The following is a 6,409-nucleotide window of genomic DNA, read 5'->3' on the forward strand; positions in this document are numbered from 1 at the left end:
GAGGTTTCGAAGAGCATGAGGAGGCGGAGCAGATCCGGCCTGCGGCGGCGCCGGAGAGGGCCGGAGGCGGCCAGGGGAGAGCGGCGGTGCGACCAGGCCATGGAGAGCTTGGGGAGTGTATGCGTGCGTGAGAGAACGAGAGGATGAGAGGACGACAAGAGCGTGAGGGAGAGGGGTTGGGTCGGGTCGAGTTTGACTCGAGCCCAACCGACCGAGCGGGCCATTTGGGCCAGACCAACTTGGCCCGGTTGGACCAATTGAGCTCTAGCCATTTGGCTATTTTTTTTAGCACAATTCTTTAAATAAATAGAGTGATACAAAAAGCCAAATAAAAATAACTTCTGAACAAGAGGAAAATTATAAACAAAACAAAAACAGCAACAAATACTTTAAAATTAAAATAACAATAATATGAATGTTCCTCTAGATTTCAGAAGACCAATTTTAAATCTTAAATTGTTAAGATTAAATACTAAAAATATAACTTTCTTGTTTCTATTTTTTTCCATCAAGAAAATAGTAAATATCACTTTGTATTAAAATATCATATAATACAAATTTTCTTTATTTGCTAACCTAATAAACCCTTGCTATTGGAATTTAAACCCTGATTAATAATTAACTTAATTATTAATTCTTTAAAAATAATAAAATGCAAAACCCAATATTGTTTTTATTTCAAAATTATTCACAACTTCAACTTTATAATGAAGTTATTAACCTAAGAACTATATGGTAATTAGGAAACCCTAATTCCTTATAGAATGAAATTACAAACTTATCATTTCATGTGAAACCCTAAAACCCTAATCTAATTAGGAACTCTAGTTCCATTAATCAATATGAACCCTAATTTGCTTATAACCTAAACCCTAGGATATACATGTGATCATGATATTTTATTCATAGGTTCATAATGAGCAACTAAATGCTTACCAAATTCACATAGAATATGGGAACCCTATCACTACTAAATTAGCATCCCATGTGTTCATCTTAATCAAACCTAGATGATCAAATAGGATCAACCCTAGTCCTTATCACCAAGGATCTCATCCTTAACACCATTATGATGAACCCTAGAAGCGACTATGTCTAATATTTTGCATTACACACTCCACTAAACCCTAATAGTGTTAGATATTTATGAACCATCCTATTTAGAAATCCATTGTTCCTTACCTAGTGGATCCAATAGCAAACCATAGACAACCTCAACCTTAATTGAAACACTTCTTATTACTTAAGAAGTATGTTCTTCGAAAGTTATTCTTTTGAAGAAGATAAGGAATCATCATCAACCCTGCTTATAAGGACCTATAAACCCTAATTAGCTATCTATCACCAATAAGATATAACCAACCTTGATAACACCTATTTATAATTAGTTGCTTAAGATGATTAAAATTAACTCAACTCTACAAGCCCTAGCTATTGATGAGTCCAACAATGTTGAGATCCATTTAATCTTTACTCCGAAAACCAATTGGAACCATAGGAAACCATAGAACCCCACGACCCTAATTATCATACTTGTTCTTTATTAAAGAACATGTTCTTCAAAAGTTATTCTTTTGAAGTATATGATAATCAATCATTAACCATGCCATAGAGTACTAAAACCAACCACTATTCATTACATGTTAGGATTATACCAAATGTTAATGTTGTGTGCTATTAATGCTATTATTATGATATATTGCAGCACATGTTTAGGATACCAAGTAATCACACCTGAATAAGAACCTTGTTTGTGAATCACTCTAAAAGTGTAACACACTCTGAACTAATCATTACAACTCACTAATCCTAAATCATCGGGGTTAGGTCACGCTTAGAGCGATTGCATCTCATACTTATGCATTATTGCATCCTTGCCAATCTTCTAAACATCGTCCTTACCGGACGATGATGCTATTTCAGAATTTGGAGTTATTGCGTATCGAAGACCCTGTCTGCATAATCTTGCAGCCAAGAAAGGCAAGTTCATCACTTGCTCATGTCATTTGAGTATTTTTAGCAAATTACTTGCAAAGTATTATGGTTATCACTATTGCACAAAAATCAAAACCACTACTTTCATAACTATGAATATGACTATGTGGTGGGCAATGGAACCATGGATTGTGTTGATATGGTGGAGGTTCCATTGCACGGGTTTATATCCATCTAGGATTAAACAACAAATGTCGCCAGTGATTCTTGTGCCGTAATACCCGTGTTAACCATAAGATCCGGAGTGGGACGGAGTAGTCAAAAGTGTTTCCACCTCTCGTTCATCAACGGATGCGCTTTACCGTAGACACTTGTATCTGTCGGCGGCAAGCGGTAGGCTGGGGAAGCCTTAAGTCCCCACGGCATAGTCCGTAGACACTTGTCGTTCGAAGAACAAGCGGTAGGTTGGGGAAGCCTTAAGTCCCCACGGTATTGCGGTCTATGATGGGTTGCAGCCACCGGCGTAGGAGTGTATGGTAGAGCCCAGCACTGTTGTCGTGGTCGGGGTCCACCCCGAAATTACGGGAATAATGGGACCGACGTGGACCCAGGGTCGGCGCATGCAACAAAGGGTGGGTGTTCGAGGTAGCGGAGGAACATGATTGGCTAGACCTTATACCGGGCCTCACACCAAAGGAAGTGTGGACGAGCTCGCGGCTCGGTTGGCACCAAGGTTAAGATCTTTTATGGGTAAAGCAACACACCTCTGCAGAGTGTAAAGAACCGTGACCTGTCACTCCCTGTTCCGGGATATGGAACTGCGAACGCGGCCGGAAAGGAGCTCCATGAAGTTCTAGTAAACCGGTGAAGGCTGACGGACATAGTTCTTCGAATAAAAGCAACCTTTTGAAGAAATGGTTATGAAAACTTGCATTGGTATTAGACTTTCTGGTCTAATACTGTAGCTAGTGCATTAAACACCTCTTTCCTATAATGAACTTGTTGAGTACGCTCGTACTCATCCCACCCTTAAATCCTCGCTTAGATATGGAGGCATCGAAGGAGGATCTACAGTGCAACTCGAAGACCGAGGAGTCAGCAACTACTTCAAGGGACAGGAACCTGTCAGAAGAGTCAAACACCACATTCAACAAGTATAAACTTAGCTTAGCAATAGAAAGGAACTAGTTTCCTAAACCTAGCTCCTATTTAGCTAGAATCTATTCATAGCCTCTGTAGCTAGTTAAATACTCTACAAGTAGAGTTCGTGTTAGATTTAGACTACGAGTCGTTCTTCTGGAGTTATCTGCAGTTTTACCTCATTGTAATGTAGGAGGCTGTGCTGATCTTATGTAATAGAGTCAATGTTGTAATTCTATAGACATACCTTGGACCCGCATATGTTTCTGTTGTACCACTCTGAGCGATATAATACTAGTGGAACGGTGTTTCATTGGTGTTATATCGGACTTGCATACTACACCATGCAGTGGTATGTCGGGTCACCACAGTTGGTATCAGAGCAAATGCTTTGACCTTAGGATTAAAACCCTTTAAAGGAGACCTATAGGATTGGTAGTGTCTATAGGAAGTTGTCTTAGTTAAAACCAAATATTCTTATGACTTGAGATGGATATTCACTTGAGAATAATCCTGACACACTTGAGTCAACATTTCTTACTTATCTTTACTAAGTAAAGTTAGCTAATCCCAAACATGTAGGATACCATTAAGTTCTTCAAACCATAGATGAGTAGATCACAGTTGGTATACAATACATGGTAGTCCAAAGAGAGGATACAACCATAAGGAAGCTATCCTATTGGAAGATGTGTACCAACATATGTTATGATGGAGTAAGAGTTATCCAGACCTGTAATAGGAGTAATATTAAGTGATAAAGATAAGTATATAAGGAAGATATTCTGTTAGAAGGTGTATACCAAGACAGGTAATGAGTAAGTAAAAATTATCTAGATATATGAAACAACTGATAGTAAATAATAACTATGAGACATATGAAGTAGTATAGACCATGATGAGTCAATCATGGAAGGTAAGTAAGAGAGATAGGAAAATAATATGCCTACTTACATGGTAGAAATAGAAATCATATATGATTCACCTGAGAATCATTATGTGATGGATTAAAACATCATAAATATTTAGGAAGAGAACAATAAGAAGCCAGTTGTTCAACAATAGTGCAAGAATTGTGTTCCAAAACTATGGGAAGTGTGCCAAGAACATCATCACCATAGTCTTATGATAGTATAAACACTTGGAAGTATAGGAGCTATATTTCCATAGTTATGTGTTTAGAATAGCAATGTTAGAACCTAGACATATCATGTGGGATAGTCTTCAACAAAATGGAAATTAAGTAGTACTTCCAAAGAAAATTAGGTTAACCTTAACTATCCCAGACCACTTTGTTTCAAGTTTATCTCATTGCAAATGTGCAATTAAGGTAAAGGTTGAGACAAATAGTAGACTTCCATAAGTACTAAGTACTACGATATAAACCTATCTTATGTGGTGTTATATTCTACACATCAGAGCCTGATGTTTAGAGATGTCTTACTCAAATACTATATTCAGGCTTAAGATGATGTGTAGTATAAGCACAAAGCTGAATCTTCTTGGATTTTATTGGATTTTCATTGTTTGACTAGATCCATTCATGAAGTTTGACTTTGATATGCAAATGCATGTTGCTATATCAAGTCCTTACTTGATGCTATAGATCTAGAGGGTAATGGTATTCGTGTGAGGAAGTGACGAATTCTGTATATTTTGAAGACAAGATGAAGGTTCATCTGATAAAGGAAACAGAGTTGTGGGAAGCAACCACAATACTCTGAAGGAAGTACTAATCAACATTCATGCTTTACCTCAACAGAGGAGTACTTTAGTACATGAGGAGCATGAAGGTGAAAAATATGATGACTGTGTAGTAGTAAACCAGAGTCATCATGGAAAAGGGAATGCATGGGAAATCACTTAGGATACTATATTCATAGTGTCAGCTAGTGGTTTTTCTTGCAAAATAAACCCTGAATGAAGGAGGATGATATATAAAACTATAGCAGATATAAGAAGACCATAGTTGATATCAGAAGACCACAATTGGTATAGTATAAATACTGCGAGATAAAGTAGAAGATGTCTCGTCCAGTTGATCAGAACCTATAATAGAATCCATTTTTAGATATCAAATAGCCACAGTTGGTATAATAACCACAGCTGGTGTCAGTTGGTACTATAAATAGTCCACGATTTAATTAGTTGTAACAAAAGTTGGTGAACAAATAAAACTCTTGTCAGCCAAATAGCTAGATCTATAAACATTTAGTCGAGGGATTCACATTGGATGTCCACAATCGAGTGGATACACCACAGAAATTCTTCACAAGATCTTAGAAGAATACAAACCATAAGCTAGAACCTAGACCTATATTCCAACCATCAATCCAACGGTTGGAAGAAAAGGAGTTGAAGGCATAAGAAAACTCTAAGGGGTAGAGTAAAGATTGAGTTAGATGTACAATGACTCAATACTTTGAACAAAATAGAAGAAGATGGTCTGAACTGAGAGGAAGTTCGAGCTTATTTTCATTAGATTGTCGAACACTACTTTCAGAAGTATGTCAGACCAGAAGCCGAGGTTTATACCTCGAGGAAATAAGAAATGGACTATCACTTGAGAAAGTGAGTAGTATTTACTCAGAAGTACGAAAGCTCAAGTAAGTTAAGCATAAAGAAGTTGGACGAAGAAAATACCATAGACCAAATACAGCTCAAGAAGGCCAAAGACCGAAGGAAATTGACCATACCAGAAACACAGATTAATAGAATGATTCCTTTCATGGAACCTAAATAACCCAAAATAGTTATAGGTATCAACTATAAACCATAATTGGATAGGCTAAATGAGTCTAACCTTCTTAGTAAAAGAAACCGTCAAAATCATTTCTAGGGTAAGTACCTTACTAAGTACCATTATTGCACTTTTGGTAGTAAGGGAAAACAAAGACCTATTTAGCAATTAGGAGTTTATTATCAAATTAGCCTTCGAATAAGACCAGCAGCAACCGAAGAAGTCTCAATCATTGAATCTTCAATGAGAAAGGAAACAAGCTTATAGAGTTGGAAGAAATCAAAGAATTAAAGTAAGAACCATGGTTCAGAGACAAACCATAATGGATTCCAGCAAGAATCTGGACAAGGGATATATTCAATTATATCCAGTAAGATCAATACGGAGTTCGAGAAAAAATAGAGTCTGCACAAGTCAGATCCACACTCCGGAAACGTGAGAGAGATCAAACTTCGAGGACGAAGTTTAGTTTAAGGGGTAGAGACTGTAATATCCCAGGATTTGGGGTTACAAAAATAGAGGAAACAGATGTGTGCATTGCATTCATGCATAGAAAATCCGGGGAATTTTCGCGCTTTTATTTAAAACTATCAA

This window comes from Lolium rigidum, chromosome 1 (assembly GCF_022539505.1).
Source record: "Lolium rigidum isolate FL_2022 chromosome 1, APGP_CSIRO_Lrig_0.1, whole genome shotgun sequence".
NCBI classification, from domain to species: domain Eukaryota; kingdom Viridiplantae; phylum Streptophyta; class Magnoliopsida; order Poales; family Poaceae; genus Lolium; species Lolium rigidum.